The sequence below is a fragment of the Amblyomma mixtum genome, chromosome 3 (genome assembly GCF_055824585.1).
Source record: "Amblyomma mixtum isolate Tamu chromosome 3, ASM5582458v1, whole genome shotgun sequence".
NCBI classification, from domain to species: Eukaryota; Metazoa; Arthropoda; class Arachnida; order Ixodida; family Ixodidae; genus Amblyomma; species Amblyomma mixtum.
Genome location: NC_143014.1, coordinates 235,132,813 through 235,145,072, shown reverse-complemented (window position 1 = coordinate 235,145,072; position 12,260 = coordinate 235,132,813).

Here is a 12,260-nt window from a genome sequence, read left to right as displayed (position 1 = left end):
AAGAAGTATTATTTTCCGCCAGTTACGTATTTGTAGATACAACTACGCCTTCTGGTCATCTCTGAGGGCATAGTTCCTCCCGCACGAGCTTCGAAGAATACAGGGCAAAAGACAAAGAGGAATGGCTCGAGCTTTTTGTTCCATTCACGTTTGCAGCCCCAGCGATCGGAAACTTCGCAGAGGCATCAGAAGGGGCGCTCTTTCTGCAACATACTTGGCTACCAGACCTTTGTTCCCCTTTGGTCCTCAGTGGAAGGCTCATTTTCTTACCACCACGGACATGACCTTGGTCATTTGCGTCAGCGTTGAAATACCGCCGTCAGATCAGCAGTGGCCGCCTAAGGCGAAAGGAACGCGCACACCTTGGCCAGTGCTATGTGTTCTTATTGGCGGGACGAGATCGACGACTTCTCCAAGCCCCTCCTCGTCTCGGTTCAGCACCCCGAGCAGGCTCTCTCGGAACTCTGCGCTTGGGACTGCCATCACCACCGCTCTCCTGGCCCAAGGTTGCCGATGCCTCGGTGAGTTGCGAGTTGGTAGACATACCCCTGAAAGATCTGTCAGCCGTGTTCCCAGCGCCCATCACGGTAACTGATTTTCTTAGCTGTACCAGATCTGTTGCGCGAATAATACGCCACTAACGAGTACGGTGGATTCGGCACCTCGAACGTGGTTGACTACCCCTATAGTTTACTACCCTGCAGCCGCGTTTTGGGAACAGGGGCTGCAAAGTTTTACTATCGTCAGGTGGAGATTTATGGGCAACGCTTGGAGGAGCGATCGTATTTGCACTCGGCAACTCGTTAAGATTCCTGGTCTATAAATAAGGCGTGTCATAATTTTTCCGGAGAAAATTTTACGCTCGTCCCCTTCCTTTCCTTGGGAGAGGAAGTAAATTTTAACGACGTGGAAGGCGGAGAGATCGGTAGGCGGAAACATGACCTCTGTATGGTACTCCACACGGGGAAAAGGAGAACTGAAAGAAAGGGAGAAGTGGAGTCCTAATGGAAGGTGGTGAGATGTCCACGCACACATTGGTCAACACTCGTCTCTCGCGAAGATTCTAATGCTTAGCCATTCTTTTAGTGCATAGTATTTCCTTCCCTTAAACACGGTGCAACATATAGCACACGCTAGAAATACTTTGCCCCCACTGATTTCTGGTAATTGCAATGTCTTCGCTTTTGCTCAGCCTACGTTTGATAGTGCTTTTCATCTTTGTGATGCATAGTAAAGCGGCATACCTCAAATTTCTGCGCTCGTTTTTTTTTAAGTCTAATTTTTTTACATTTTGCAGGAAATCAACATGTTTTAGATACCGCGTAGTCTGCAGTCGTGAGCCAACGCAGTTTTCTGTTTAAAATTGCCTCCTGCCAGTGCCTGTATTTTCTCTTTTTATTATACTCCAACAGTAATAACCAAAGTTGCATTGAATAACCATCTTGACCGAGACGCTTTAGGCGGTGGCCGCCGCATACCGAGGCACCTGGCCAGTGGATGGCTCTAGATGGCTTTGGCAACAGTATTTGCAGAGAAAATTCAGCTGTTTTTTGGCCGTCAAAGTGGCGCAGTAGCTGAAGCAGTCTGCGAGTGGGCACGCGGAAGGTGGAAGCAGGGCCGCAGAGGGTCTCGGCTGAGGCGGCCGCATTTCGGTAGGAGTGAGGAGCGAAAATGTCGGTATGCTTAGCGATGTTGATGCACGCTCGAGAACTAAAGGTGGTGGAAAGTAATCCAGAACCCTCCACTACTATGTCTTACATGCAAGCACGCGGCTTCGCGGCGGTGAAGCACACATGCCAGACAAAAAACTTGTCTATTTGGGAATGGTGTAGGCGTAGCTTTTACCCTCGCAGCAAGAAGGTACCTAGCAATGTCCGTGTAAATGGGTTAGGCGACGGACAAAGCCATACGAGCAGGCTGCTTGCTGCACACATAGCGTGTCAATTTTTTTGGCGCGGCATCGAATGCCCTGTTGCAAAAAAAAAATAAAATAAAAATTATCCTCTCTTTTATTCACTCCAGGACGTCATAAGCGTGTATTGTGTTTAGATAAAAAAGTAGATTTTTTTGGTCCTGTTGGCTGGGCACTGTTGCTACGGTAGAAATGTGAGGCATCGTGGACCTTCTACTGCGCTCTGTGAACCACAGATAGAAGCAATCATTCTGAGTAGATGTGTATTATGCAAGTCGAAGGCTCAAGGCGAAACGTTCATGGATAATACATCGTGAAAATGGTTATATTTTAATTTAGGAAGATGAATACGTTGCAGGGTGTCCTCAATGTCTCCTAGACAAAGCAGACGAGATCAGTTAGGAAACTATAAGAAGATGATGAACCCATTAATAGATGACATTTGGATGATGAAAAAGAATGATTGAAAGAAGCAATTAAAAGGGCAACTAAAGAATGTCGAAAAATATTAGCTGTGCGCCAAGCCGGCTGAAGCTAGTAGGAGGAGCGAAAGCTCTGTGAAACTTGGTTATACCTTTTATAGCTCTGATTGACGTTTATTGCATATGTGTGGCTTGGTTTCTACGGCGATGATACATCGTCGATGCACTAGTTGCGGCACGTTGCTCATCTATTGTTTTGTGCGAAGGTAAGCACAGGCCACACGCTGTTATACAGCGAACGGTGCGTCACGCGATTTCCGGCGATTGGAGAGAGCCGTCAGCTCCGCATACGCAGCTGTGGCGAGGCGTAGCGAGTGACTGGATTCGATAGTTGCGAGCCGATTGAGCGCCGTCGGCTGTACGCACGCAGCTGTGGCGAGCATGACGTCAGAGCCAAGCCTCCACTCCTCCTGGTTTGAAGGTAAAATTTCATAGCCACATGACCTTTGTCTTTGTACGGGAGGAGTAGAGCCTTCGCTCTACAATTATTCAGTACCTTTACGCTGACGCTAACTCCTTACGAAAAACGTTTTGCCGACCCTACATAGTTTTCGGAGAGCAACCGACCAGCCTGCAGCCGATCGAAAAAGTGTAACTTTGAAACTAGACAAGTGACAGTTCTTGAGGGCTGTAGCTGGTGTTGAAATTTAGTCATGTATGCTATTACAGAAAGCAGCGATGAGACAGAACAGCTTCAAAAATAAAGGCTAGATAAAGAAGCCTTCAATGATAAATTTACTATGTAGGCGGAGTCTATTAACGACAACTACAGGCTCGGAAAGCAGGGCGGGAAGGTCCAGTTATGTTATATATCCAACAATTTGCTCACAAGAAAGCAGTACAACAAAGTGTAAAGAAACTCCAGTGGCCTGGTACCTTCACTATAAAAAGATTATTACTAATCAACTTAAGAGAACTTCTTGCTGGGCTAGTGTGTGTGGTTTTTTGGCGCTTTTACTTTTACTAATCAACTATTAAAGAACGTAAGCTGCTATGAGAAAGAGCACAGGCAGAAAGAGATTCCAAAAAGAAGATTTTGTTATACCTGCTCGTCTACACGTGGTCGTCCACCTTTCGCAAGCTGTATTTCTTATGAAATATACTTTACTCAATTTGAGTACTCCTCGCCTATAATTCACCAATCAGGCCTAAGTTTTGGTAAGCATGCGTCCTGTGGGATCCATGCACTAAAACGAATATAACAAACTCAAAAGTATCCAAAGGAAACCAGTAAGACATATTAATTCCAAATTTTCACCGTTCACTTCTCCGTTTTGAGTGGTGAAATAAACTACCCAACCCCTATAGGTATGAGGAAAAAATATTCATCCAGAATTTTTTTACTTTGCATAAAAAAACAAATTGCTGCTTTATTCTGCAACGTTTGCATCTATGTTTAGCTATACACCTCACACGTCGCCATCTTCCCGGTTTACTAACAGCGTGCATATTGCTCGAGCTGACACATTCAAATTTTCCTTTTTCCCACAAATCATAAGAGAGTGGAATTCTCTACCGCTGATTGACAGCGCATAGTGATCCTGCATGCGACTTTCAGACGATCACTTTTACACATTGTCCTTAGCTCTAATTTGTACATCTGTATTTGTTCTCCTTGTATCTGCAATGCGATGTGCAGTGTGAAATAAAATAAGTATAGTAAATGTTGTGTCGGCAGGCTCTGTGCCACTACAGGTAGTTTATTTTTAGCTTGCCTCGAGGTCTATATGCCCTCTCTGTCCGCGAGGGGTTTCCTGAGCGTTGGGCGTGCAGTGTGCAGCATATCGCCTCAGATTTCACCTGAACGCCCTGTACGAAACGAGCTCATTTTGGCCAATGTGTCGTTGTTTTATATGAAGCTGCCCAGAAATGGCGGAACTAGGAGCAAAAACACAGTCCATAAGTGGTTCCCTGCAGAAAACACGCCTATGGAAAAAAATAACAAAGGGGCACAGTTTAGCGTGTATTTCAGCTTTAGGTGTGATAGTTTTGTGGAAGCACTCATTGTGTGCTCTCGACATCTCATTATATTTAAACCAGATAGTAAGCCTGAGAACTGTTTTGATTCTGATACTGGCATGACCACGAAATTCTAGTCGCTGTTGTTTTTCCCCCACCTGAAGACTATCACATGGAGCCAGGATTGTAGAGATGCGCAGTGAAGAATACAATGCAGTATATAGGCAGTGAAAACTGCCAAAATGTGCGTTGAGAGAATGACGCCGGTATACTAAAACTTGCGCATCCAGAGTGACTCACGTTTGCGTTAGGAATGACCTGCGCTTTGGTAGTAGTGCATTTTGATTTGTTCAGTTTCGATGGGCCTGTTGTTTCATTGCGTCTCTGGTGCAGGCAGCGACCGGGATCTGTATGTTGCGCTCCACGCATCTCCACCTGGTGGAGTGGTCTCGGACATCTTGGCAACCTGGGGAGCGGTGGCTGCCGTCGCCGTCGTGGCGCTGGTACCAATGCATTGCCGAGGCCAGTACTGCCGCCGCGAACTGAGCGCCGGGCGGGCCGGTTTCCTTAAGAGCTGCTGCGACTTCTGCTGAGCGGCAGCGTGAGTGACATCTTGTAGGCTGTTCAACACAGTTCCCCATTGAGCTAAAAAAAATATGGAAGATGTAGTGTACAGCATATAAGCCCGTTGCCTGCGCAGCCTCTTCTTGGCAAGCAGGGGGCAAGCTGAAGCAATAGGTTCCCATATACACGCTAAGGCGAGCATGGCTTGCCTTTCCCCATCCCAGGCCGGAAGCGATATGACGATTGGTGGCTGGTTTGTATTCGGGTGTTTCAAATTATTAAAAAGAGTTTTCTCTTAAAAAGCGTGAAAGATAAGTCGGAGCGCGTTACTGCAAAGCAGCAAGGATTAACGCCATAAAGAGCACTAATCCTCTCGGTCCATTCTTTTTTGTTATTTCGGCTGCAGATTTCTTGCATTGTGTTTTTACAATGTCGAACGTCCAATAACCACGCTGTAAAAAATGAAAGCTCGGTGGTGCAAAGGCACAGCGTCAGAATAGGTGTTCAGGGCGTAAGGTGCTAAACGCGAGAGGTAGCGATTTGGTTAGCTCGGTTCTCAACAATGAAGTGAACAAACATGTAATATGTTTTTATTGCTGTGAACACATAAAAGAGCTTTTTTTTCAGTTGGTAAGGCATTGATAGATATTGCACTTGCCTGAAGACCTGCCGCTCTCTCCTGTTCATTATGCTTTATGTAACATTTCTCCATGTTCTTGTCTCGGATAGCCGGTTGTTGTAGGTGACAGTACGACATGTCCACGAAACATGTACAAAACTTGAATAGACTTCCTTGAAGGCGTTTGTAAACCATATGAAGAGTTTCCCCATGTCTGTAACTGCCTCGATATTGAACTTCATATAGCACTTCAATAATGATTAGCGCGGAGTGCGGCATAGCGAAGTGATAAGTAACCCGAAGGCACAATGCACCTGGCTCGCGCCTATTTTTAAACCGAGTAATCACAATAGACGATTTCATAAAATCAAATCTAATCGGTAGTGACTGCATCTTCACCAGTTGTTCTGGGGACAAGAAGTTCCATCTCGTCTACTGACCTATGCGGCGTGGATATCTCTCGGCCATGGAGAAATGAGATCTGTTGATGAGCACACCGTATAGGCGCTCTCGAGAAAAAGAAGCCAAAGACATTGCTTTCTTCCCTGCGGGCTGGGTGCAAGTGCTGCATGAGCGGCTTTGGGCATGCCCCGATGCTCACCGCAGTGAGACTGTTAAAAAAAAAAGAAAATAAGCGCAGAAGCTCAGGATTTTATTTATTCTTACTGTTCTTTTGCTCTTGTTGCTCTTCGTCACATCCGCATTTACACTGCCTTGCAACGTCAATATTTTCTACGCAATGATGCAAATGAACAGCATAAGCATTTCTTTCACTCAACATTCATCGGCGCTATTTGATCATTGGGCAATATGGGAAACCCAGGATAACGAGTTTCAAAAGCGTGTTTTTCTTTCTCGATATCGGGAACCAAAATGTCGATTCCAACATCATAAAAGCTTAGCTCCCTTTCGAAGTTAAGGACCTTGCATTTATCAGGGCTATCTTGCGCCCTAGATTAAAAACTGCAAAAGCCGATGAGTTCATTTTTGTTATATAAATACATGGCCATTTATATAACTCTATCCTGCAACTGATGTCCGCATTACCGTGCAGCCCACAAGCACCGAACTCGTCGATGTATATTTCACGCCTTCTAAAAGATAAATTGCTATCGAATTTGAAACACTCAATATATTCACGTATCCTACGGCATTGAAGGCGGAAACATACGCACTGATTAGGTTGTTCTTTCATGCCTCCGCATTTGTGCCCAATCCCACATGTCGACGCGGCATGCCTTTTCGATCAAAACGTGAGCGAAAAAAAAAAGGGAGTTCGTTATGTAAAATTCAGCCTCGGTGAAAAGAAAAAAATTCGTTCTTGATTGCACCTGTCCCTTCTTGGCTGTCATCTATTTGCGCCATCACGAATGCAAGTGGTTATAGCGGCTGTGCAAAGGCGCTGAACTTCCCGATCTTTAGCATCGCAAACAATGAATCCCGGCTTTATTCTTCGCCAGCCAGCGGCCAGGAACAGCTGTTGGGAAACCGCACAGATATACGGGGTGTTTCACTTAAAGGGACAGTGAGGCGAGCTCTATTAATATTTTTTTTATAGCAATATCCGATAGTTCGGCATTTAATGGTTTTGTTACCACTTGGCCGGCAGCGAAAGATGCATTTATTTCTAAGAAATTTGGATTCGAAGTTGGAAAGTTTTTTCCGCCGCTCTGATTCAAACTTGGGATTCTCTTATGACGACACAGGACTAAGTGACGTAAAACATGACGTGCACATGACGTATTGCAGACTCTGTGATTTCTAACGGCCAGCAGAGCGGCCTAGCAGCAGCCGAAAAGAAAGCTACCACCGGCCGCACGTTGAAGGCATCTATCGGCTATTGCGGCCGTCGCTACCGTCGCTTCGTTTACGTATGCACCGGCGTTCTGTCAGCGTTACGGTGGATCCCGTTCTCGAAGTCGTCAACGAAGTTCTCGCAAATAGACACCTCTAGCATACCGTGTACCTTGTTACCGTTAGCGGAATACCGTGAGCCCGCCTGCCGCCGATGAGCAGGCGCTGATTGGTCCCGATGCTGCAGGCGCACGCGTAGCTGCCGGATACGTGGCGCCGTCTGGCGCCGTCTAGGAGATTTGCGCATGCATTGGCTGCGCCACAGTGATTCGTCGCTTCTCGTGCCATAGTGTTACTAGAAGCATTGGTTCTAGCCAACGTTACTAGACTGCTAGTTAGCACGTCTTAGTTGCATTTTGAGTACTACACCGCTGACAGTCCTATGCCGAAAAAATCTGTCTTCTAACTCAAAAGTCTATTTTTAAAAATTGTGTGCGAGAATGTGTGCCTTGCTAAGCAGGTTCCTCCAGCAGAGTAGACTTTAGCCCTGTTTTGTGACTTTAGCCCGGTTTAGTTTTAGTCCCGTTTTGTGGCTCTTGGTTTGTCGCTAGAGCAATGCAAAAGTAAAGGGACGTTGTCTGTAATCAAAACTTGTTGCCAAACATTGAACCGATAAACAACTGGTTTGTGTGTGCCGCGATTGACTCGAGGGTCGCAACTTGTCGCTTGCATGAAAACAGTTTGCCAGCTTTTTAGTGGGCATGACATCATCCGTGAGGTGTGGAACCAATACTGGGAAGCAATGACGCAACCGGAAGTCTGTAGGCTTGTGTGGATGATTTCAAAGCCGTCAGGCGGCACTGGAGCCATTTTTTTCTCAGTGTGAAAATATCGGCTTAGGAATCGCACTTTGAGCGAGAGTGTGCCCCTTGCTAAAACAAGTTTCCCTAGCAGAGTACACTTTCTCCACTTTTTTGCGAGCAAAGGCGCTCTTTTCTCCGGTGAAAATTCAGCATGATGCAGCACACAGCTCCTTTTCTGCCTCCATTCTTCGGAACAATTTCGCATGTGGTCAAATTTCTTTGTAACTTGTGGGTAACTTGTGCGAGCTTCGACCCATGTGCTGCTTAGAGTCCCTACGCTCACACATGTCACATTCGCCTTTGCCGGGAGATGACGTCTAGACCGAAAAACTGCCCAAACGGGCTATGGAAAGGATAAATAGCATCTGCAACCTCCCAGCTCCATTCATTCATTTTCGTATTAAGACTATTTTTCAGAAATATGAAATGGAACAAATTTATAGGGCTGTCGGTATTAGATAAATTGTTGAGGTTTCTAGCGACACGCTTACTAGACGCTCGAATGTGCAAGGAACGAAGTGTGGAGAGTCTTCTAAGGTAATAAAAATGTGAGCTATAGGAAGAGGCACTCCAGAGATCGATAAAAGCGGAAATAAAAGCCGTGCTAAGATAGCGCCCAAAGCACTGGAGGCATAACGAATCACAGTGTTCGGATTTAAATTCTGCGGCCTGCCGCTGTTTTTAAACACTCAGTGATCTAAACCACCCTTGAAAATCTACCTCCTTGCATGGAGAGACATTATTGTTTGCTTGGAAGTCAAGTATATAGTGAGTAAGCTTAGGACCCTCAAACCTTCGTACTCTTCCGCGCAGGGCGAACGATGCACTTGGACTTGCCACCCCGGACGCCTCTCCTGGGTGCTGACCTGGTGTAGTGGGCGTCTGCAGGAATTTTCTAATTTGTCCTTTGAGAAATTTTCAGTCACAGATAATGTAACAAAACCTATTAAAAGTGAAGTGAGACTCGTCCTGTTTGGACTTTTCGTTACAACTGCTTGAACCTCACGCAAACAACCACTAGTGTGTTGGAACATCCTAATAGAACATAAATAAATGTGAAGTGAGATACATCTTGCTTGGGCTTTTCGTTACAACTGTTTGAACCCGACGGAAACAACTACGAATGTGTTAGAGTTGATGTTCGTATGATTCCACGCCTCCTCGATGTTTCTCGTGGAAGAATCTGAAAATCGTTTTTACTGTTACCTAATAAAGCCGCGGAATTTTCACTGAAAGAAAAAATTCGTTTTCTACACTCTCTTAATGAGGTATATCATGTGAATAAAATTTTTTAAATGCTTTTGTCAATATACCTAACCTTTCAGAGGATTAATTTTGTTCGAAACTTTCTTTTTCTCTGTGGATTGCTTGATTTACACACAGGCCTTTATCCTTATCTGGACTGAAAGCTTTCTGAAAAAACAGCACAGGGTATGAATACAAGTCGGAAAGACTAACTTTCAGCAAGACTTTAGTTTGAGCTCGTTGGGGAATAGACATCTTGAAAGGAATACAATGGTGAAAAAAAAGAAGAAAAAAACGAGGACCAGAAAGCGCAAAACACGCAAATGTTCAGCGTTTGCGGGCGCTACAGAAGGGGGCAATTTCAGAAAACAGGGTTTAGTTCAACAGACGCCAGGCGTGTTTGTGCGTGAGCCACAATGATCGACAGTGGCTCCGGCACACTGCTTCCAATCTGTATTGAGTTGCTCGAAATAGGTGGGCTACCATGTGATTGCTTTTACATACGTATCAGTTTTCACAACTAGTCATTTCTCTTACTTTCCTGTTTCCTGAGGCGGAATCCATGACGGTGCAGACGCTGTCTAGGTTGGATTAATGGGGCTCGAAAGGTGTGCAAGGTCTTTGGCAATGCTCCTTGTAATTTACCAGAGGTTTGAGCCGTAATCGGGACACCTAAACGCCGTTGCCTTGAATTAATATCAGCATGTCGGGTGACGTCCCCAGTGCGAAACGTGAGAATCCAAGAGGAATGAAGTGCGAAGGAAGCTCCGTGCGTTCACTTCTCCTGCCCGCAAAGGTTTAGAGGCGACCATGGCTTGAAGAGGGAGGAGTGGGGGTAGTTGAAGTTGAGGGAGCGCGAGCGAAACAAGTCCGCTCCACCTGGAGTCGCCAGCGGGAATCCCACGCATTGGCTGCAGTTGTGCGACAGCGCCGCCACCTCATTGGCTGAGCCGTGTGACGTGCCCTACACCACCTGCTTATCTCTCGCGGTTCAAGGTCACGACGGGGCTTTGGACAGGCCCAGGGGATATGTGCGACTGCGTGCTGTAGTGCTAGGGCAGCAGAAAAAGTTTTCAAATCTGAAGTTTTTTTCTCATGCGGTTCCCCTATTTCCTCTAACGGCTCGAGGCACAGGGAATTAACTTGGCGAGCGCAATCTGGCATGTACGCGTCGCTTTTTCTCATTCAGGCCCACTCAGTGCTACCGGCTACGGTGTATTTTTCTTCAGAACCTGCGTTGACTCCGCGGGTTCATATAGCGTGAAGACAACTTGTTCTCATCCAAGCTATTGCGCGAAGAGGTAGGAAACAAGGGCAGAACATTTTAGGGGCTCTGATACACGCCTCTGCACTTTCCTTCCTGTGCGCGCACGAAAAGGCTAAGTAGTGTGCCGGTTCTGCTTCGTTTTTGATTCACGTCATACAGAAATTCGTCCTACTCTCCCTCATACGTCGTACAGAAGTGAATGCCACTCACGGGTGTTTGCATTATCCGTTTCTAGAATATCGGTATTCTGCAATGTTTTGCTTAGTTGTGCGAAATGCGTGTAGAAGGCCATACAATCGTGGGTTTTGACGCATTTTTATATTTAACAAACTATGCGCAAGATACTTAAGCGAGAATAATCGATTTTTCGCTTCCAGAGAAACCATAATTTCGCACTGCGGTGCAGTTGTGCTCACATGCATACTATATTTTGTGAAGCCGTTTTACAAAGACGGGTTCAGTCTTTCACGTCAGTGAGGAGGGCTTCAGGCAACACTTGTTGTTGGGCTAGTTGGTAATACATACTTCTGAAGGAACCAGCGCACAAAACACAACGGACAAGAAAAAGGTGGTACACGACGGACAGGAGCGCTGAACTTACAACTTTATTTCGGAAGTAAAGATGCAACGTTATATACAGCCATGTCAGGGAGGCGTGTCACACAGGGAAAGCAAGAACAAGTGAAATCTACAAGGTCATGATGAGACAAGCGGCACAAGCAAACCAAAAACCTTAACTAATATAATATGTGAAGGTGACCAGTTTCAATGGAGGCAAGAAAAACAACAGGGAAAAAAAACAAGGGAAAAACGCCAGACCTCGTGAAGATGAAAATTGATACTGATAACAAAAACCGATAAAAAGAAAAAGGCAAAAGCCAATAAAAGCGATAAAAGCAATAAAGTTAACAGGGCAATGGAAATGAAAAAGATACAATGCCAACAAGTAACACGGCAAAAAATACTAACAGCTAAAATTAAGAAAACATCGCGGAAAAAAAACTAACAGCTAAAAGGTAAAACCCACAGAAAAATAAGGTTAAGTCTTGTGTAAACAAATAGCGGAATAAAGTTGGCGGGAAAAAGACGGTTGCATAAGGTGGGAAGTTAAAATGCTAGTGCCTCGAATTTAAAATTCAGGCAACGCCGCTTGCATCGTAACCAGTGGTGCCAGGCATATTGCACCTCGTGCACTTTTCAAACCAAATGCCCGTTTCAAGCAAAGGATCAGTGCTTGATAAAACGAGGCCACAGTTTTTTTCTAATAGAACTCGGTTATTTACTGCAGATATTGAAGCTTTGATGCGCAGAACGGGCGCGCCCTCCCATTCCTTATAATCATTCTCAATATTTTTGCAGCAGTGGTCAATTCAGAGGCCTTTTTGTTGCGAAAAATAAACGCAAGTGCGAAGTGAATTACAATGTACAGCTTGATTGCCGTGCCAAACACCTAACCCTACAGACACGAAGCGCAGCGCTCAGAACAAGGCCGCAGTTCTGTGCCTTAGCAGCAACTATATGGCGCACTTTTTAAGCACTTCCTTCTTCCTTTGGC